General features: G+C 47.8%; 1 protein-coding gene across 1 annotated transcript in view; it reads left to right on the top strand.

The window, feature by feature from the left end:
- Positions 1–23,249, top strand: part of TENM4 (teneurin transmembrane protein 4) — a 713,747-nt gene that overhangs the window by 430,161 nt on the left and 260,337 nt on the right.

Here is a 23,249-nt window from a genome sequence, read left to right as displayed (position 1 = left end):
GGGGGGGGGGGGGGGGGGGGGGGGGGGGGGGGGGGGGGTCAGGGGGTTGCTGTCCGCACTCCGGTGACAGAGGTCGGGTAGACAGAGCTGCCGGGACAGAGAAGCACAGACCGACGCGAGGCAGAAGCGTCAGGTGGAGACCAGGGTTAGGCAAAGACACAGAAACAGAGCTCCAAACCGAAATAGAAAAGAAAGGTTAAAACACAAAGAGCACCGCTTGGCTACCTCGTCTGTGTCAGGGCTGTGGTCGCCACTACCCCTTGCCGCTTGCTTGGGGCCCCCTCACGAGAAACCGGGGCTATGGTGCCCCCATTAACCGGGAGAAAGCTGGGAGAAAGTGTACTACCTGGAGGCCAGTGCTGGCCTCAGAAGTTCTTGACTTTCACACTGCCGGGAGACAGAGGGCCCTGAAGTCCCAAGCAGCTGCAGGGCCGAATGCTGGCTGCAGAGAGCCAGGGGGCTTAGGCCTGGATCTGCCCATAATAAACACTGTTCTTCTAAGCTGTGTCCTGACTCTCTTAAGAAAAGGAGATATGGGAGGGTATGGGGGAAGAGCCCTAGGCTGACCTAGAGCTAGCAGACCCGGGTTTTAGTACTTGGTCAGGTGCTGTGTGACCTGGCTCAAGGTCCTTGCCCTCTCTGTGTTCAACAGAGGCCAATCCACTTCTGTGCAGGGATGCCCAGAAGCCTCCAAGAGAGGGGATGATAGCCTCTACTGTCTTTGAAAATCAGACAGGACGTCTTTGGGCTTGATGGTTCTCTTCTACCAGGATCTTAGGCCCTACATTCTCTGTGACCAAAAGCCGAACCATCCTCCAGGGCCTATAACTTTGTGCTCCCCGAAGAGTGGCGTTGTCCTTTTGGTGGTTTGGTGTCATTGCTTCTCTATACGTTTTAGCTGCTCATGTTTTAAACAATGCACAGAAATAGAAACCCTGGACCAGGAGGGAGGATATTTGTGTGCAAGGCCCAACTCGGTGGCTCACGGGCTATTTGTTTTTGCAAATGACTGTCCCTCTCTAGGTATCAGTTCCCCATGTTACCAGTGACGGAGCAATGTCTAAGGTACTCTGAATGAATGTCATGTGGTGCTGACAGGGATTTGCCGGCCAGTGGCCTTCTTAAGTTTACTTGGAAAAAAAAAAAAAAAATGTGTGTGGTACACACACACACACACACACACACACACATGCATGATGGCATTCTTTGTTCATTTCTGGGTAAATAAGCCTTGCAGGTAAAAGAGAAGGCAGGAGATTAAAGTCCTTAATCTCTCCCTTTGCTACATAACTGAACGAGAGCAATCACTTTGTTGTAAGTTCTGCAGCAAATTGATAGCATTCGTGCATTATTGATGTGCAGGGAAGATGGGGGTACTTTGGCCTAAAAGCTGTCTACTCAGTTGTGCTCCTCTGTGCTCATCCCACTCCCCAGGGGACCTAGAGACACTTCTGATTCCTTCCCTGGGACTTGCTCGAGTGTGTCACTCTAAAGGTTGGTTATAAATGTGTCCTGTGCCCAAAGGGAGAGTCTGGGTTTTTAGTGGTCTGCTGCTCTGGGGTTGGCGGGTCATGAGAGAGCCAGGGAGTCTCACTCCACAGCTGGACCCTGCCTGCTACCTTCCTGGGCCCTGAGACCCCACACTGAGTGGTCTTCTAGGAGCAAAAGGACCTGCTGATATGGGCATGAACCCAGCACTACTGAGTGGACATGAGTGGACTCTGCTGCATAGTGGACCAATATATGTTTTTAAGGTTTGGATTGATTTTCATGAAAGAAATGTAAGGTTATTTTAATGGGATTATCTTCATTGTTTTTGTCAATTATAAAAGTAACAATGCTCTTTAACATTCAGATAATACAGAAAGGTAAAAAGCAGAGTTCTCTTGTAATCCCTCCTCCCAGAGATAACTACTTCTAACAGTTTGGTGCACAGCCTTAGAGGTGCTTTCTGTGGAGTGTCAACTTAATAAAAGAATAAATGAATGAGCAAGCAGTACAAACTGCGTAAGGGCCAAAGTGCAGCCAAGAGAGCAAGGACCATGGGGTCCTGGACATGTGACCCTTGGGCAAAGTACCTAACCTCTCAGACCATCAGTTGCTCCATCTGTGAAATGGGGAAAACCTTCCAAGGTTGCTATGGAGTTTAAGAATGGTTCAATGGGACAGACGTCCCTATTTTCCTTCCCTATCGCCACAGCCCCATTCCCTTCCAGCAATGGAAGGCTTTAGAGACCACCTAAATGGATGAATTGCTCTAGCTCCTTCTGAGGCCGGCTTCCCCCAGAGACTTAATTCAGAATGTACTTTAAATGACAAAGGCAGCCCCTCGGGCTCCTGGCGGGTGAAACTGAAGTGGTTTCCTTTGGTGGGAGCTGACTCAGCGCCCTGCACAGGACGCCGGCCTCCCCCGGAGCTCGGGCTGCTCTCTCCAGGGGCTCCCCAGAGGCTCACTGCCTACAGCTGTGTCAACCCCAGCACCAGAGCTGCGGTCCCGGGGCCGCGACGCCTCAGAGCCACCTGGCCAAAATCCCCATGTAAAGTGCAAGGAGAACGCATGGGGCATTACAGACTGGCTCGCTGTCCCTGCGGGAAAGAAAACAGGGAAAGGAGCTCTTTCTGTTCATCAAAGTCCTAATCTGCCCCCAAGGATAACCATCTAGAAAACATATAATATGTGGGCGCCTGGGTGGCTCAGTTGGTTAAGCGACTGCCTTCGGCTCAGGTCATGATCCTGGAGTCCCGCATCGAGTCCCACATCGAGTCCCGCATCAAGTCCCGCATCGGGCTCCCTGCTCGGCAGGGAGTCTGCTTTGCCCTCTGACCCTATCCCCTCTCATGTGTTCTCTCTCATTCTCTCTCTCTCAAAATAAATAAATAAAATCTTTTTAAAAAAATAAAAATAAAATAAAAAAAGAAAACACTGATATATGTAACGAAAGATTTCACTAAAATATCAACTAGTCAGCTGAAAAGCTAAGGAAGTGGTGAGGATTAAGTAGGTATCTGTCCCTACCCCAGAGAAACTTTTTAGAATAAATAGTTTATTTATTCTAAATAAATAGGTGTTCCGTCAGTTGTCATAACCTAAATTCTGCAGTAAAGAGACTTGGAAAAACTTGGAGGGTAATATTTAAGAGGGTCAGGGAATAAATAGCTCAGAGAAAGCTGTCAGTTTCTCAAAGCCTAGGTGAGGTGGAGGTGGGTGGGAGAATATACATGTAATGAGCACCTTCTGCCTGTAAGTCTTTCTTTACATGTATTAACTTCTTTGAGCTTCCATTTATTTATTTCTATTTGTCTGCCAGGAAAATGAGGCCCAGCAAGGGCCAGTGACTTGCCCATAGCTCCACGGCATATTAAAGATTCAAACCCAAGCCTGCTTGACTCTAAAGTCTCCTCCTATCTTCTTCTTCCCCCCCCCCCCCCCCCTTTTTTTTTTTTTTTTTCAAAAACCAGGTCCTGTTTTTTCTATGTCTCCCCCTTAGTAGGAGTGGAGAAGAGAAGAGGAAGTCCACCAAAGAAAAAAATTTTAAAGATTTTTAAAAGAATTTCTTAAAAAAAGAATTACAAGTTGTTAGATTCCTATTACTTCACAAACCTTTATGAAGTACCCACTGAATTTTGGAATCTCATTGAATCTCATTGAATCTTCATATCTATCCTGTGACATAGCCATTTTTAAGTCTCACTGAGGCAAGAAAGGGCCAGAGAGGTTAAGTAACTTCTCCTACATCACACAGCTTCTAACTGATAGAATCAGATTGGAACTTCAGGTCTGTCTGATACCATAGAGTAGAATCTTTCAGCTGTGTTTTTGTGAGGACTGGGGAAGTTTCAATGCCCTGTAGTCAAATAAGTACAGATGACTTAGACACTAAATTTTGGTGCTGCTTCATGAGAGGCAAGCCCTGGACGCTGGGCCATCCATGGCTGTTTTTCTTTTCTTCCCCCCATACCCTGCACCCTGCACTGGGCCCTTCCCACCTCGCCTTACACATTTCTCAAGCTGGTCACACTGGTCAACATCACTGTTGTTTGGCAGTTTCATTGACTTTCTCGGGTCTTAAGCAGCTGGGATTATTTTGTTTTGACTTCCAATCCAGTGGAGGAGTGTTTATTTTTCTTTCTAAATGGGAAACACTGCTATGTATGCCAGCTCCTTCCAAATGTGTTTTCTTAAAACAAAATGAAACAAAACAAAAAATTCAACTTAATTTAGGACCTATCCAGATTCCCCTGAGGGAGTCTGCCTGGGTCCTATTTAGTCATTTTGTGAAATCAGAAGGCAAAATTGTGCCTGTTTCCTACTGCTGAGAAGTGTCCAGTGAGGTTTTGTCTTCTTTCACGGAGAATTTCATGGAACCTATTTTAGTTGTTCTGTATCAACTGTGGGTACTTGGGTCTGGATGTTTCCCCAGTCCCAGAGGTAAAGGACACTGGGGTGTGTGAAGTTGTCAGGCAATTCTGTTCACCTGTCCTCTCTCTTGCATTAAAATACTCTTATTGGTAAATAGATTCTTACACCAGCTATGTAGAGAAGTTAAGTTACCTATCTCCTAGTAGCAAGACAAATTCATAGGTTCCTTTATTCATTCATTCATGATGACATTTGAAATGCCTGTGGATGTTATCCAGACAGATGAGGGGGAAGGGCATTCTAAGCAGAGAGACCCCATAAAATAGGTATTAAGCCAATGAGACCAGAATCTCTTAAGTGAACCCCTTGGATTCAGCATGTGTTTCAGAATTCAGAAATTTTCAGATTTAAGAAAGAAAATACAGTTCCTATGATGTATTTTTCTTAACATTCCCAGAGTACTCAGATGGTCCACGGTAATCAAACACATCCATATTTCTGCGGTGAAACATGAATAGTTATACTCATGGGATTTAAAAAAATAAGACTCTGAGCCTCATGTCAGTTCAAGTTTTGCCATGAAAAGAATTTTGATAGAACTTTTGGTCTTAGAGTTTTGGGGATTTCGGAATGGTGGTTAATGGATGGTGGGCCTGAATTGCACCTTTTTTTTTAAACGGGGCTATCAGGATTCAAAGTTTAGTAACTTGCCTGTGGTTATAGAGATAACTAGATAGCTTGACACATAGAAGGTATGCTACAGGTCCAAGTCGCTGGCAGGGAAGCTTTATAAGAGCTTGCTGTTCATCTGTGACAGCTCCTTAGAAAGGCCAAGCCCCCTCTGCTGCAGATGTGGGAACTCAGGAGTCCAGGTCAGGCCAGCAGGCTGGCTGCCTCCCTGCGGGGGAATTTAGGAGGAAAGAGGCCAGGTGATCAATTTTCCACAATCTAGAACTCAGCAACTCTGAGTTCTTAAGGAACTTTCCTGACAGCCCCTTGGGCGTGTGGACGTTCTTTCTTAATGCCCTGCCGACTTCTGTACATACTCCTCCCTAATAGTCTGAGGACCTGCTTATCCTCGTCTGGTTTCCACAGTCAACTGCAGGTTACTTGAGGTGGGCCTTGTCCAAGGCTGGATCTTCTCTGCTGAGCACCCGATTGCAGGTGCTACAGTCAAAAGTGGAAAAAGTTGATGTTCTCTCTTCCTCCTTCCTGCCAGCCCTCTTCCCCCTCCCACCCCGCCCACAAAACACCCCCCATGGAACAGTACAGTGAGCCACACGCATAACTGTGGGGACAAGCAGAGATGAAGTGATTTGCCCAAGTGCTGCAAAGTGACAATTCGAAGCATGGCCCCAGACTTCACGCCCTTCCCACCTTACCAGGTACCTCCCTCAACTAAACAAGCCCTCACCTGTGGCTTTCCACCAGGGGTAGGCCATTGTGCCCCCCTAATTGGGGGCAGCGAGGACAGCCACACAGAGGTGACTTCTGTTTTCATACAGTTTACAAAGCCCTTTTTCATACATTACCTCAGGCAAACTCTGGTGACTCTAATTTAATTGCCACATTGGCTTTCTAGGAGGTAAGGCTTCTTCCTGACCTTGCAAAATAAACAGGTCACATTTTGAATTAATGTAACCAAATGTCCTGGGAGAACCAGAGCCCTTTAATTAGTCACTCACGTGACACAATTGTAGACTCTCTGCAGCTCCTTTTCCACTAATTTCCCCAAATGCCATTGCATTAAAAGGTACAAAAATAACATTTTGGGGGTACGGCTTGATTAGATCTAGGAATTCCTAGACCACCCCCCGAGGAAGTCACGTTAGCCATGTATCTGGGCTTTTTCCATCTGGAAACTCAGCCTGGTTTGTGTCCCCACTGAAATGTTAGTGGCCTGCTCCATGAGGCCCTGTGGACACCAGACGGTGTCTTAGAGCATCTCCTGACACTTCAGGGCCCAGACTGTTGAAGAAGCGCCAGGAAGGAGGCCATGGAGGGTCTGCGAGATTAATACAAGTAACACTTGCGAAGTCCTCACATTCCTGGGGGGCGTTCACATCTGTCACCTGGTCAGATCCACAGCATAGGGAGATTGGCCCTACGTGGAGTACTGGGGGCACCATCATACCTGGAGGAAACATGCTCAGGGAGACAAGCAGCTTGGCCCAGAGCTGCCCTTTTGCTGCATGGCTTTGAACCAGGTTTGGATTTGCTCACAGTGGGTCAATCCAACCTGCGAGGCCCGCCACCATCCATATAAGCTCCGTTTTCCAGTTGTAAACCTCACCTGGAGAGGCCTCACCATGGCCTATCACCACAAAAACCAGGCTAACGTTCCTGGGAGCAGCAGACCTGGCTCCCAAGACCAGCTCTGCGTCTGACCTGCAGCGTGACCCTGCAAGAGCCTTGTCTTGTGTCCCTCGGCTTCCCAGGCGGTGGGAAGACCAGATGACATCAGCATTGCCCAAGCCTGTCATAGTCTGTGTTATAGTGGGGTGCCTGCCTGCGCCACTCTTCCTTTCCTGCCCTGCCTCCTTTTACCAACTTTTTTTATGTAAGTGAGTTTATTTATTTATCTTTTAAGATTTTATTTATTTATTTGAGAGAGAGAAGGAGGGAGCACAAGTGGGGGGGGGGGGTGGGAACGGGCAGAGGGAGAGAGAGAAGCAGACTCCCCGCTTAGCAGGAAGCAGGGAGCCTGACAACGCAGGGCTGATCCCAGGACCCCGGGATCATGACCTGAGCCAAAGGCAGACGTTCAACTGACTAAGCTACCCAGGTGCCCCAAATTTATTTATTTTAAAAGAAAATTGTGTATTTCTGTTGCAATTCACTTGCCATACCTAGAAGGAAGCCATAGAAATAAATACAGGGGAAGCAATTGTCCCAGTCTGGTGAAAGAATGCCTGCTTGAGGACATGGAGCAGAGGTTCACTTCTCTTTGTTAAGTAGGGACCTTAGTAAGTGTTAGTGTTAAAAACACACCAGTACTAAAGTGAGGCTTCCTCCTCGACATCATCTAAAAGGTTGAAAGCAGCTATCCTGCATGTGACTCAGAGTGCTTTAATGTCTGTTGGTGCTGGATGCCACCAAAATCATGACCGTAGGATGCTCGGCCCCATGGCTTTTCGCAGTATTCTGTCTAGGCTTTCAGTGCGACCCCCTGCAGCCTGCTCACTCTGAGAATAAACCTCTCTGGCTGCTCTCAGAATCTACCCTTCTTGCCTTTCCTAAGTGTGGTCTTCTCTGAGCGATCTGTTCCCACCCTCCCCTCCGAGCCCCCTGCCCCCTGCTCCTGTCATCAGTTCTGAGCTGGGTGCTTTGAGCTCAGCTGGATCCCCCATCACTGGTTAATGGCTCCCAGTCCGGACCAGGAAACCACGTGGCTTCCTTCCTCCCCCCACCTTCCTCTTCTTTCTCCCCTTCTCTCTCTCCCTCTGAACTGCCATTATTTATATAGGTGTTTGAGATTAAACATGAAAAAAAAATTTCACTTTGCGATAAAAGGCCTAAAAGGACCAAAGCCAGAAGAAAAACAGAAACAGCACAATGTGGAACTATGGGAGGGAAAGACAGGTTATGGGGCCTATAGATCCTTACTGTGCTGTGTGGCCACGGGCAAGTTGCTTCACTTCTCTGGGTCTGTTTCCTCCTCTGTAAAATGGATGTTGGTTTGAATAGTACTTCACAAAATTGCTGTGTATATGAGGAAATATGGTCAAGGCTTCTAGCATGATGATTGCTACATAACGGGTACCCAATGAATGTTAATTTCCTGTTCCCCTTCTGGAACCCGAAAGGTTTTGGCCAGGTATCTCTGGAAGGCAGGCAGATTCCCCCATTCCCACCCAGACTTGAAGGAGGTACAATTAACAGCTCTGTTTGGATGTCCTGAGCTTTAATCCTCCTCTCTCCCTCCTGCATGATTTGCAGAGATTTAGGAGAGGGGAGGGAGCAAAGCAAACATAGCAGGGGTCTTGGAAACAGCCCCAGCCTTGCTTGCTGGAGCTCCGCGCATGCTTGCATTCCCCATAGTGCCAGGAACTGAGTGTTGATATCTGGGGCCAGATGAAACGCTGTGATGTCTTTTCCTTCTGGTCAGCTGGCCTTTCCCCCAGAGTTGAAAGGAGAGGAAAATGACTGGTAATTCATTTAGGCTTCACTCCTTCTCTCCTGAACGGATCATATTTCTATAAATAACTCTGGGAAGCTGCTGCACAGAATACCAACAGTAATACATGTATTTGCTCTTCCAGACCTCTCTTTAGCTGCCGAATGCAGGCTCTGAGGGAATAGACAACTGATAGGAAACAAGCTTCCTAGCTGTGCAACCCCATCCAGACTCACTTCTCTCACCCAGCTGCCCATCCGTAAAATGGGAGTAAGAATAGCAATCTGGGTGGGAGTTGTTTCAAAGGCAAGATGGGAAACGTCTTAGACACTGAGATTATAGCGGGTGTTCAGTATTTACTGGGCTCCCCTTGTCATCTTTGGCAAAGAATGGGGTGTGTTTTCAGATGGTGAGGAGGTTAGCTGGTCAAAATTTAGGTTGTGATGACTTGTCTGCTATCATCTTGAAGGAGCAAAAACGGAAGTTGCGATGATACTTACCTATTTTCTGTTATCTATTATTACCTATTTTGTGCATCCTGCTCTCCTTAGCCAGAACACTTCCAGCTCTCCTTAGCCAGAACACTTCCTGCTGTGTCTTTTCTCCCCTGGACCATGGCAGTCGTGTCTTCACTGGCCTCCCTGCCTGCTGTCTCTCCCTTTCCTCCATCCTCGCACTGTCCCGGGGTGATCCCTCCAAAGCCCAGATCCCTGTCATGCCCCCCCCACACCGCCCCCGCTGCGACCCTCGACTCGTTCCCACTGACTCATTCCCACTGCTGGCAGGCTCAGGGCCTGACTCAGCAGGACAACCACAGCCAAAGCCCTTCTTCCCAGGGGCCCTGCGCTCTCTGTGTTTATGGTTGTGCTCCCGCCAGGGGGCCGTGGCCGCAGTAAACTAACAAGGCTCTGGAGGGCACAGGGAACATGCCTGATGCCAAATACAGGGCCCGCGGTGAATATCTGGTGTTATGGGGAGCAAAGGCTTCATTAGTTTAGAGTGAGAACAGTGGAAGGGCTTTCTGATTTGGAGCGACCTGGGAAGAAATAAAGCTTAATTACCCTTCAGAACCAATTCAATTTCCCTAAATGATTATTAAAGACTTACTTTGTGCCAGGGTTCATGGAGAAAAGAAAGCAGTCTGCTCACCTGTTTGGTTGTTGGGGAGACAGACACACAGCTGAACAATCCTACCCTGAAGCAGGCATCCGTTAGGGGAGCAAGGAAGCAAGTGTGCCGGGGTCTGTGGGGCTGCAGAATTTTTAATGCAAGCTGGGAGATTCAGGTGGAATGCAAACTGGAAGAAGAGCTTAACTCCAAAGGAGCCCAGGAAGTTTCCACGTTCAGGGTCTGCCCAGAAGTGAGCTTTAGTTTTATGATCTGCGGGTCTGCTGCAGCCTGAATTGTGTCCCCACAAAAGCCACCTGTTGAATCCCTAGCCCCCCCTTGTGACTGTATTGGAGACAGATCCTTTAAGGAAGTGAGTAAGGCCTTCTGAGGTCATGAGGGTGGAGCCCTGATCTGAACAGAAACTGGTATCCTTAAAAAAGGGGAGGGGACACCAGCACTCACTTGCTCCCTGCCGTGAGACACAACAAGAAGGTGGCCATGTGCAAGTCAGGAAAGGAGGCCTCACCAGACACCAAACCCTGTCGGAACCTTGATCTTGGGCTTTCCAGACTCCCGAATGATGAGAAATCAGTGTGTTTTGTTTAGCCACCCAGGCTATGGTATTTGGTCATGGCAGCCCGAGCAGATGAGGAGAAGGTGTGAGGGAGGAGCCTGGATGGTCATGCTTTGCATGTCAGTTATTTGTATGCAGCCAAGTATTCCCAGCCTAATTGGGGTTTGGAAGCATTTATTTCCTCATTCATTCATTCATTCATTGAGCAGACTTTTCCAGGGGTGTGCTCTGTGTGGGGTCCTGTGCTAGAGAGTTCTGATCATACATCATCTGTGCCCTCCATGTGTGGCCAGGTGCATGGGGGACAGGTAGAGGGAACATCCGGGTCTGCTGCAGGGGGCAGGAGTGGAAGACAAGGCTCTCTTCCTCTCTTTCAGGAAAGAGCTGGTATGACAGGGGCCCATCTCCACTCCACCCCCGCCCCCCTCTCATGGAGCAGTCTCTTTAGAAGCCTCAGTTTCCCCAAAGTTTGAGGTGGAAATGGACTGAGCGGTATGGACTTAGGGCAGGTATGCTGCTCAAAGCTCATGCAGAGGGGGGAAGGTGGCAGGTATAGCCTCGGGAACTGAGGAGAGCCTGACACACCTTTGGATTGTGTGACAGAAGGGTAAATCCCATTCCTGCACACTTAACAGGGAGCCGGGTCCTGTGCCAAGTGTTCCACATTTCCCACCCATGAATCTGCATGACGGGGGCTTGTTCCCACCCATGAATCTGCGTGACTGCGGGGCTTGTTCCCACCCATGAATCTGCGTGACTGTGGGGCTTGTTCCCACCCGTGAATCTGCGTGACAGGGGCTTGTTCCCACCCATGAATCTGCGTGACTGTGTGGCTTGTTCCCACCCATGAATCTGTGTGACTGTGGGGCTTGTTCCCACCATAAATCTGTGTGACTGCGGGGCTTGTTCGCACCATGAATCTGCGTGACGGGGGGCTTGAGAGCAGAAGACTTAAGAGTATGGGTTTGATTTTTGGCCCTGTCACTACTAGCTGAGTCCTTTAGCAAATAACTTGACTTCTAAGTTTCCATTTTACCTCATGTATAGAATAGGAATGATAATAATGCCTACTTCATACGTGTTGTTAGAATTCAATGTGAAATCATGTATGTGAAGTACACAGCAAAGTGTGTGACTCTTATAAAGTCTTAAATTGACACTATTGTTATTGTTATCCGTATTCTGGTTATTGCGTTACCCAACCAAGCCTCAGAAAGGTCTGATAACTTGGCCAAGGTCACACAGATAATAAGTGGCATTTTGTATCCCCGGTGTGCCTGGCTCCTTAACGCAACCTCATCTTTCCCCCACAGGCCACCTTCCCTCCGCCAACAGCCATGGTCCCCCTTTCTTGACAGTGTCCAGGAAGCCAAGGATCTCAGAAAGCCTCCCCGGCAGATCAGAGATCTCTCCCTGCCTGCCCCCCCCCCCCCCCCCCGCCCCGCATTGAAGAGGAGGCTGTAGGCACACCGTGGTGGCAGTCCCCAGCCCCAGGCCAGAATCCCCCTGAATGGAAACCGCTGAGTCGCACTCCAGTGCTTAGCTTTTTTAAGATGCCCCCATTGGGCCCCTGTATGGGTGACAAGATGATGCATGAGGTCTGGCTAAGCAGCTTATTTGTCTGAGCTGGTGATGGCCTTTGTCCTGAGTTGGGTTAATGGTAAGGGGCAGTGGCCCTTTAAAGCCTGGACAATGGACAGGCTTCTCAGGTCACCGAATCACTCAGCAAATGGCCTGAGCCCCTCCAAGCATGGGGGGCCTCTGCCCCTCCACTCCCTGCTAACCTCACTCTTCATCTAGTGACGCACTGCTCCCCTTCCTGGCCAGGAGGGACACTTAGATATAAAGGGAAAGAAAGACTCAAAGAGCATTCAATAGACAAAGGACTTCAGAGGAGGGAACCAAGACAGACAGAGGACCAGGGATAATTCCTGACCTCCTGCCTCCAGCCTGCGCTCTCCTGCCCTGCTCTTTCCCCTCCCCCGAGATATGGCGCCCACAGTGACCTGTGATAGTGATTTCCCAATGCACCTTCCACTACTGAAACCTAACACTACACATTACAGTTTAGACTTCTCAGGCTGGCAGTCAGGACCCACTAGCGTATGCCCCTTCCCCTCCTGCTTGAACCTCTCCAATACCTCCCCGGACCCCCACTCCAGTGAGGCACACCACTGGCCTTCATGACCTGCTTCAACCAAGGCAGCCCCCTCTTCTCAGCTTCCTACATTTGCCTCTGTGTACGATCCTATTGAAAGAACACTTCAAGTGTTAACATTTTCCTCGAAGTTGCGAAAACCACTGATTAAAGTCAACCCATTCCTTGTATGAAGAGTGGCTGAGCTAGATTTGAAGCGAGGCCTTCTGACTCCAAATCCTGACTTTCTCTCGATGGATGTAGTCACTTACTCTTTCTACAAGATCTCCTGACCGCCTACTGTGTGCCAACCACTGAGGTAGGGCCATGGGTACTGGTGTGAATCCTGCCCCTGAGAAGGGGCTGAACGTTTACATCCTGTCACTGGGAGTTCAATGATGCAAATGTGGAAAGTGCCTAGTGGCTTTGGCATCTAGATGGCCATTGGTGACTATGGTAAGACCATTTTCAGGGTGTGGGGGCTAAAACCAAATGACAGATAGGAGGTGAGAGGGCAGAAATAGTTTGGATAACTGAGTCTAAGAAATTGGGCTTTGCATCACAGATTACTAATTACAACAGGAAAAAGATTCTTTACGGTGGGGAGATCAGGAATCATCCCCTGTGTGACCACTTAGTGGTCAGTAATATGAAGCAAGAACAAGTACATTCCATCACATGTGAGATGTGAACCTGAATCTTATCATGAGAAAACTTCAAGAGCCATCCAGTGTGTAGGGACAGTCTGTGCGGCAGCTGGCCTGGATTTTTCCAAAAGGTCAATGTCATGAAAAAAGGGAATCAGGAGTGATAGGGTGGGTAGAAATTTCCTCTAGATTAAAAGAGACTAAATAAATATAGTAACCACATTTTTTTTTCTTTTAATTTATTTAAATTCAATTAACTAACATATAATGTATTATTGGTTTCAGAGGTAGAGGGCAGTGATTCATCAGTCTTATATAATACCTAGTGCTCATTACATCACGTGCCCTCCTTAATGCCTGTCACCCAGTTACCCCTCCCCCCACCCCCCTCCCCTCCAGCAACCCTCAGTTTGTTTCCTAAGATAAAGAGTCTCTTATGGTTTGTCTCCCTCTCTGATTTTGTCTTGTTTTATTTTTGCTTCCCTTCCCCCATGCTCGTTGTTTTGTTTCTTAAATTCCACATGAGTGAGATCATATGATAATTGTCTTTCTCTAATTGACTTATTTCGCTTAGCATAATACCCTCTAGTTCCATCCATGTCATTGCAAATGGCAAGATTTCATTTTTTTGATGGCTGAGTAGTATTCGATTGTATATATACATCACATCTTCTTTATCCATTCATCTCTTGAAGGACATCCGGGCTCTTTCCACAGTTTGGCTACTGTGGACATTGCTGCTATAAACATTGGGTTGCACATACCCCTTCAGAGCCCTACATTTGTATCTTTGGGGTAAATACCCAGTAGTACAATTGCTGGGTCATAGGATAGCTCTATTTTCAACTTTTTGAGGAACCTCCATACTGTTTTCCAGAGTGGCTGCACCAGCTTGCATTCCCACCAACAGTGTAGGAGGGTTCCCCTTTCTCTGCATCCTCGCCAACATCTGTCATTTCCTGACTTGTTAATTTTAGCCATTCTGACTGGTGTGAGGTGGTATCTCCTTGAGGTTTTGATTTGGATTTCCCTGATGCCGAGCGATGTTGAGCACTTTTTCATGTGTCTGTTGGCCATTTGTATGTCTTCTTTGGAAAAATGTCCATGTCTTCTAAATATAGCAGCCACATTCAAGCAACATTTGAATCTTGATTGGATCCTAAGTTTCTTTTAAGGCTATAAAGAAGACATTTAGGGAAGAATTGAAGAAATTTTTAAATATGGTATATATATATGTTAGGTGACATTGTGGAATGATTGTTCATTTTCTTAGTTGTGATCATGATAGATATTGTGGTTGGGCAGGGGAATGTCCTTATTCTCAGGAGATGCATGCTGATGTAAGGTGTCCTGATGTCTGCAAGTGTCTTTCAAACAGCCAGAAAAAAAAAATTTGTATAAAAAGATAATGCAATAAAGCAGTGTGGCATCATATTAACAATTGACAGATTTAGGTGAAGGGTATATAGATGTTTTTGAACTATTCTTTGGACTTTTCTTTAGGCTTGCAAGTGTTCCAAATAAAAGCAGGAGAGATGTTGCTTGGGTTGAAGGGAGATTGGACAAAGCAGCTGAGTTTTTGGAAAGGTTTCGTGGGATGGGCAGGGTGTGGGCACAATTGTATAGTGCAATCCCACCTCCACCCCCTTTGGGAGCTCCAAATATAGAAACCCTGTGAACCTTTACAGAGAATTGATAGTTTAGCAGTTGTGATAAAACAGGCCCTTCCTGGGCGTGGAGGGGATTTGGTCGAGGCTCTGGAGCTGGTAATGGGAACCACATTGGCAGAAGTGTGCAGAGCCCCACCCCAGAAATAGCCTTTCTGTGCTGAGGCAGGACAACTGGAACGAATTATGTGCATTCATACTCGTTAAACTGCCTTGGCACCAGAAGTGATCCCTGTAACCTGAGCTTTACAGCGGTACAGCTATAGTTAAAGTTGGGCCAGCCTTGCCCCGCACCCTCTCTGTCAGAGGTTTATAGCTAAAGCATAAAGCAATTCAGCATGAGCTGAAACATGAAAAACTCCTCCAGATTGTAAAGGCAAACTTTCCTGTTTAAAGCTTTCTAGCAAGGCAGCATTTTAGAATAAAACCTTTTCCGTCTCCTGCTTTTCCAGCCTTGGCCAGAATCCCAAAAGCCCCCACCCCATCCCCACCCCACTCCCCATCTCCAACCGAGACCACAATCCAATCAAACACAGAAGCTGCTGCATTCTGTGGTTAGAAGGGTTGTACTGTGGCCGGGGAGTCCTGCCTTCTGAGTCTGAGCCCTAAAGCTGTGTGGCCTTGGGCAAGTTGGTTTCACTCTCTGAGCTTCAGCCTCTTGCTAATTTATAGACAATATTAATTACAGGGTTGCTCAGTCCATACGGGTGTGTGGTCATTGAGCGCAAGGAGACTGGACACACAGTGGCACTGTGTAAATACTGTCTTATTGATCACATCTGAGTGTGTCAAATACAGAGAGATCTGTGGAGACTAGTTGTCTCTCTCTTTTTTTTTTTTTTTTTTTGCCATGCCACGAGGTGTTTTATTTTCATTCAACATACAAATAATTTGCTATAGTATCCCAGGGCAAACCGGAGAATTTGGCAGTCTGATTTGGGGGGGGGGGTCCCCTCAGAGACCCGAGGCTGGAGTGCCCAGGTTCACAGTGCAGCTTGTCGCTCGTGTCCATCTTGCAGGTGGCTCTTCTTCCTCCACATCACAACTGGGGTGTCTCAAAGATGACGGGGGTGGGGAATCCTCTAGGTTCTTAGGAAATTCCATTCTGCTTCTCCTGCTCAATGGTCTCTTTGGTCGGCAGGGTGTTCTTCTCCTGCGTCTCCGTTCCTTCGGCTTGGCCTTATCGAAGCTGGCGATTTCCCCCACGTCCGGCTGTCCGCCATGTTCTTAAAGCAATCCGTGGAGGTCCACTCCGAGCCCGGCGCCGGGGGCTCCCACTCGCGTTGCTGCAGCAAGAGACCTGTCCTTTTTGATCATGAAGGAAGCTTACCCAAAATTACTACTTTTACCTAAAAGGTAGCTGAAGTGCAGCTCTCATTAGAAGACAAATCACATGGAAAGGCATAAGGAAAGAATTTGATTTTGTCCTCTTATTAAGAATTTCTGGTAAAAGGGGGGGTAGGCTTTGAAGTCAGATAGGCCCAGGTTAAAAACCAGCCTCTGCCACTTACTGGCAGTGTGCCCCCAGGCAGGTTAATAATCCCTTTGGAGCCTGGGTCACTTCATCTGTATAGTAGGGCATAATAATGCCAACAGAGCAGGGTGAGTGAGGAACCAACACACACCTTATGAAAGGCTCTTTGCCCAGCGCCTACCAAATAGTCAGCATTTAATGAACAGAGCTGCGGCCATTATTGAATCTGAGAAGAGAAAGGGTCTTAGTATTGAGACCTGTCTCTCAAGTGTTTTTCTTGGGCACCAGACCAATGACAGACCAAGGGCGGCCAGCTGACATCAAAAGCCCTGCCCTGCAGACCTTCCAACAGATGAGGAAATGCACTGTGATTTCTGCCCTTTTGAAGCTCTTGGCCTAGCCCTTCAAGCTACGAGGGGTTTGGTGGGCTTGGAGGACACTGAGGATGGGGAGAAGCTTTAGTTGTTATTTCAAAGTAAGATAGCTCCTCCAACATGGCAGACTGGTTTGTTCAGAGCCCCGTACCTGGACGTGTGGTCCGGCAAAGGGGATAACCTTCACGCACCTGTTTCTCCTGGCAAACATGGCTAGCGATGGGTGGGAAAGTGTGGACCAGAATCAGGTGGCTTGTTTTTTCTGCCTGACTCTAGATTAAGAACCCCAAACTGCTTCATAGGAGGTTCAGCATTTTCATTTGAGTCAGCTCAGTGTCATCCAGTTTACCCAGCACAGGACCACCCCTCCGATCCCAGCTCTGCCCTCACTGGTGCTGGAAAGTCTCTCCACCTGCTTGGCCCTCACTCTTCAGGTCTCTAAAGGGAGACTAAGACCACCTGCTCTGCTGGCCTCTCCAGCCGGTCATGTGGCTTCTATGAGCTAAGACATGGGAGAGTGTCCCCTGCATAAGAGGACAGGAGGCAGCCCCCAGGAGCACGCTCTCTAGCCAGGCAGGCGCATCGTATGCACCGAGCGTGCTACGTGTTTTCCTGCAAAGCTACATGCAAACAGAGGATGTTATTACTAAAATACTTGGTAAAGAGAATGTTTAGTAAATGGAAACATTGTGAGTATAGGATAGGAGAGAGAGAGAATACTAATATTTACTTACCAGCGGCTACCCTTAATTTATTCTGGTTTTGGCATCTAGATTCTTGACTGTGTATTTTTGCACATTAAAGTAACATACCTGGATTGTCAGGACTTTCAAACAGGTCATATACGATAACACTAAAGATCTAGGCATGTTTTCCTACTAGAAAAAAAAAGGATTTTCAAATATGCCTTGAAAATCGCCGTCCCTCTGGACAGGTGAGAATTTATGATAGGCAATTAAAGGATGTGTATTTGCTGAATGTGTATTTCTCCTGCTAAAGCAGAGAAAGTAATATATAAAAGGGGGAAGATGAGGTTTGAAAGGGGCTGGACTTGCTTCCTGCCCATTGGCAGGTTGGGTTAAACATTTCCAATCTGTGCATTCCATGGGTGAGCTCTCTGTTGCTCACAGCCACTCCCAACCCCTCCCCCACACCAGGTTCCCTTCTTTTTCTGTGTCCCTTCTTTCAAGAGTCAACGTCCTTCAAAATGTGCCTCTTCCAGGACTGAAAAAGTGCCTAAAAGTTGGGGAGTGAAATCACCCCCTTCCTTTGGGGACTCCTGTCCCAGCTCAGGGGCTGTCACCTATGAACTGGGAACGGGTGTGTGTTTGTTGTCTGACAGGTACACACTCGTAAGGGTCTTTAGCTAGGGCCCCTGCTCTGGGGCTGTAGTCAGATGCACATTTCTGGGGTGGGGAGAAAGAATCTATCCCAAAGATCCTCACAGGATCTCGTGCCAGAGGAGTTTCATCAGGTTTCAAAGTCTGGTCAGCGTTCCCACTGCACCTTCAGCCTTGTGGGGGCTCTCTCAGAAAGACGCCCCATCTGGAGGAAGGGCACAGGCTTTGGAGTCAGCCAGAACCAGCCTTGGATCACCGCTTCTCCAGTTTGTAGACACATAGCATGGAACCCTCCATCTCCCACTCTGAGTCTGAGTTTTGTCCTTCACAAAATAGGGTAAGAATTCTTACCCCGGGGGTGGGGGGCAGTTGGCAGGACTGAGTTAGGTAGTACTGGTGAAAAGATGAGCGGGGTCCTGGCACATGGTAAACACGAGAATAAGTCAGTCCTCTCGCCAGGCGTATGTACTGCCCACAGGGCTTGCGCTTGTGAAAAGATAAGGGATCCAAGATGGGGAGGCAGATCAGCCTTTGCCCTAGAGGAAGGCCAGCCAGCTGGTACTCAGGGCTGTCCTCAGTGTGGCTCACATCGTGCTTCTCCATGTTTAAAAAGACCTCATCACCCCGAGTCTCACCACCGCTCGGGGGTGGGAATAACTACTTCTCAGGATTGTCACAGGATCCAATGAGATCACATGTGTGAGAGCATCGGGCACATGGTAGATGCTCAGGAAATGTTGGATTTTACAAAAAAGAAATCTTGGGGCACCTGGGTGGGTGAGTCGTTAAATGTCTGCCTTCGGCTCAGGTCACGATCCCAGGATCCTGGGATCGAACCCCAAGTTGGGTTCCCTGCTCGGTGGGAAGCCTGCTTCTCCCTCTCCCACTCCCCCTGCTTGTGTTCCTGCTCTCGCTATCTCTGTCAAATAAATAAATAAAATCTTTAAAAAAAAAAAAAGAAATCTTGTTAAAGACAGGCCGGGAGTGCTGTCTGTGATCCTTTGGAGACAGTCCCCTGCCTGCACCAGGGGCAGCTTCGTGAGGGGACAGCTGCAGGGAGAGCCTGCTCTATATTGTACAGCACACTGGGGTGGGCACCGAGAGCTCCCCTGTCGGCCCTGCCCCCGCACCTGGCTAGCGTCCTACCAGGGCTCTGTCTTCCTGCCTCCCAGCCCGAGGCCAGAAGACTTTCAAGTCAAGACCTGACCAGAACAGCCTCTTCCTGTTGGACAGTCCTGGTCCTGTGTGTGCTTGGCGCAGGTCCCTCGGCCTTCCCACGTAGGCCCATCCGCCAGTCCCCGGTGGGTCACTTTCTCTGTTCCTCCAACACACCTGGCCCCTTTCCCAGCTCCGCCCTTTTCTGCAGGAGTACGTTTTCAAGGCACCTGTAAGTGCCTTCATGTCCCTTGGCATGTCCCTCCATGCCAGCATTGTTGCCTTACGTGGGTGAGGCAGCTGAGGCTCAGAGAGATCAAGCAGTTCACCCAGGGTCAGGCAGCTAGTCGGTGACCAGCCCGTAGTGGCCGGCGTGAGAGTTCGTGGTCTCCGCACGCACCGTGGGCAGGGCTCCCAGGAGGAGCTTCATGGTGCCGTTGGTTTGAGGGGACACGCCTGCCCAAGCATTCAGAGTGCAGGATGTTTGTTCACTCGTTCACTTAACAAAGTGAGGCAATTTGTCGGGTTCTTTTGGTAACTCTTAGGCACAGGGGCTCAGGCAGAGACAGCTCTCGGCTTTAGCAGAGAATGGCTTGAGGATGCTCCTTCTGGTAGGCCTAGGGCCAGAGGGAGAAGAGAAAGCAGCTGTAGAGATGGGGTAAGTGCTTGGCTTGTCAGAAACATAATCCCCCCACACCTGTGCCCTGGAAACACAATCCAGGGCTCTGAGATGCACTTTTGCCTGTCACCAGGGTGTCCCCAGGGTGACCTGCCCAACCGTATCAAAGCTGGTGGGGCTCAGGTTACAGGGCCCATTCTCAGGGCCCTTGAGTACCAACAATGGCTGTTTGTCCTTGGGAGCTGCCATCCCCCAGGAGGAATGTTAATGGACCAAGAATGGGGGGGGGGGGCAGACTGACCAGTTAGAGCCCACGCTCGGGTCAGCCTCTTGAGTGAGCTCACCCGTGCATGTCTGCTAGTCCCTCCAAGAGACTCTGCAGCCAGTTCCAGGAAAGAGGGATTCGTCCTCTGCTTTTCCTAGCTCAGACCACCACTCCTAAGGCTGGAGGTTGGGGGAAGGGGTCCTCTGCTTAATGTGGGATTTAGTCTACCCCTTGGCAGAGTTTACAGCTCAACCCAAAAAATATTTAAAAGCAGAAAAACTAAAAATGGCTTGGATGTCCAATAATAGAAAGTTGGTAAAGTGACATTATCTCCTGTCCATTTGATGATCTTTTAAATCGCTGTTAAAATCATGTATTCAAATAATGTTTAAAGATATGAAAAAAACCTCTTATTGTATATGTTAAGTGGAAAGAGAGTGAGATAGAAAACTGTATATACAGTAAGAACCGAATTTGATAAGTACACGTTTACATATGTATAAGAAAAGACTAGAAGGAAATAGACAAGGGCACCTTAACGGTGATTATTATTGGGTGCTGTGGCTATAATAGAGTTTTGGTTTTTCCCTTTGAGCTTTTCTTCTGTATACATTTTCTAGCAAAACATTCTTACCTGAGAGTCAAAAAGAAAATTAATTTCTTAAAAGTTAATTTATTTCATCCCTACTCTGCCTGACACTGTGCTGGGTGCTGGGGATAAGAGATTTAGAAGAACCTAGCCTCTGCTCTCCATGAGCTCATAACCCAGCAGGGCATAAAAATACACCAGCAGAGTCTTTTAATCGTTGTTTTCAACAACAACAACAGCAGAAGCAGCAACTATAATACCGACACGTTTGTTAAGTGCGATGGAGTGTTCTGAATGCTTTATGTATGTTTACATTTAAACCTTACAACTCAATGGGTAGGCAGTTACTAACCCATTTTACTGATAGCACAGGACACCATGGGAACAGAGGGAAGAGAGATTAACTCTGTGTTGGGGTAGGGGCGCAGTGAAGGAGGCCGCAGTCAGGAACCTGCACGTATGCTGATCCCTGCAGGAGAAATGTGAGTTCTCCAAGCAGACCGAGCAGGGGAAGGTTTCCCAGGTGCAGAGAACACCGTGAACAAAGACACCAAGGGACAAAAGAGCAAGACATCATTATGAAATGGCTAACACCACACTCCTTCCTCCCCAGCGAGAAGCCAGAAAGGTCCGCGGGACCACTTTGTGAAGGGCATAGGAGACCATGCTGGAAGTTTGAGCATAATTCCATTAAGCAGTGGCGAGCCATGGAGGTGTCTTGACATGGCCAGCTCTGCATGGGAGGAAGATCGTTCTGTCTTCTTAAACCCCGTGAAAAGCTCAGCTGTACGTGGAGAGAGAAGTGTTCCTCTGGAGACTGAGTGTTGCAGGAAAATTCATCTCCGTTCCAGCTGACGAGGCAGAGAAGGAGAAAGGAAATGGCAGGAGGCCATGGAAATATATGATTTCCTTTACCCTTACCAGCTTGTAGAAAGTCACTGCAAGCCATGTGGAATCCAGCCCCAGGATGAGAGACGAATGTGCTCAGAAATGTGTTTACCACCTAGCCTGGGGAAAGGTGTTACTGCCGGAAGAGAGACTTGGGAATTCCAAACTTTCGGGTTTCAATTCGATTTCTGTGCTTAATTAGCCCAAAACACTGCTGTTCCTGCCATAAAAACTAGAGAAAGTCTTGTGTAACAATGCTATCAGGACTTGTATTCCAGGCGTGGTTGGAGCTGCATGTATTACGGAAGTCCCCCAGCCCCTCCCCATAGAGCTGACAGTCATAGGAAGCGAAGGTGACCCTCTGTGGATCCCTCTGCGATGCCTTTCTGTAGCTAACATGGAGGTTCCCAGATTATGGTCCGTTGTACTTGTCCACAAGGGTTCTGCTTGCACCAAAAAAGACAATCAGAATGATGTAGGGAGTTTGCAGCAGGATCATCTCGTATTCAGACATTGTCCTTCCTACTGAAATACCCCTTTTTCAATGAAGTGATGATGAGTAAATTGTGCTATTTTTGGTTTTGACTTTCTGTTTAACTTTACCATGAAATGCAAAAGTCTGGGAACCACTAAGCTTATGCCTTACTGATCTATACTTCGTGTCATGCTGTGGGAGAGATGCACAGATGAGTAAGACATGCACTTGACCCTTAAAGACAGATAATCATGTGTAGTAATCCAAGGTATAGGAAATGATGAGTTTCATTGGGAAAAGTCTGGGAGTGATCATGAGGAGATGCTGGGAGGAAGATACATAAGAACTTTTATACTATTTTTACAACTTGTCGATGAGTCTAAAATTATTTCCAAATAAAATAAAAAATTTTAAAAAAAGAAGAAGACTGGCGCCTAGGGTGAATGGTAAGGGGGCCAGAAGATGGTTGGTAAAAAAATAGTAGCCCAGGATTGTCATTTAAAGCTGCATGAGGGTGGATCTTGAATGTCAGGCTAAAGAGTTCACACTTGACTCTACGGCTAGTGTGGAGCCATGGAAGGTTTTCAATGAAGGGTAAAACATGGCCAGATTTCCTACTAGAAAGATCACTTGATAATCAGGGGATGATGGATTGTTAAGAAGTGAGCCTGGGCATGGTTGAAATAACCTAGAGAGGATGATCTTTAAAAGTATCCCGAAGAGGACTTGCTCTGTAGGATGATAATAGGTGCTACTTGAAAGAGGGGTTCCACAGACTAAAAAAAATGGGAAATGTCAAGGTTACAGAGATGTCTTTCTGTGAGAGTCCTCAGAGGCATTAATTTGATTATATGCACTGTGTTTCTCTAAAGAGAGGAGATAATATGGAGGATTTACCAAACCTTTTTGACCATAGGACCCTCTTAGGAACTTCTCGCAGGGCTTGTATTCAGGAAAAAACAAAAACACTTCAGTCAATACTGGCTAGCATTGGAGATGGAGAGGAGCAGGTATTTATGGTTCAATCCCTCCTAACCTCTAGCCTCTGCAAACTAGAAACCATGGCCTGAACATACGCAGATCCCTCTGTGCTAGGGGAGCCGGTGCCCCCTTAAACCACTCTTCCTTCCCCAGCTGTCTGAGCCTGGGGTCACCACCCTTCCCAATGCACCAGAGGCTCTTCTGTGGGTCCATTAATAGCGGAAGAACAGTAACATCCCAACCCAATATTTTAAAATTTCAATAATGAGAAATAATTCAATGTTTTCATTAAGAAGGGAAGTATTTTTGAAGGATTCTTTACATGTCATTTTCTTTTTTTTTTTAAAGATTTGATTTATTTATTTGACAGAGAGCGACACAGCAAGAGAGGGAACACAAGCAGGGCGAGTGGGAGAGGGAGAAGCAGGGGGAGTGGGAGAGGGAGAAGCAGGCTTCCCGCGGAGCAGGGAGCCCGAT

This window comes from Mirounga leonina, unplaced genomic scaffold (assembly GCF_011800145.1).
Source record: "Mirounga leonina isolate KUSES-001 unplaced genomic scaffold, KU_Mleo_1.0 Mir_92, whole genome shotgun sequence".
In the NCBI taxonomy this organism is placed as follows: Eukaryota; Metazoa; Chordata; class Mammalia; order Carnivora; family Phocidae; genus Mirounga; species Mirounga leonina.
Note: the sequence above shows the minus strand (reverse complement) of the source record. Positions and strands in the feature narration are given on the sequence as shown.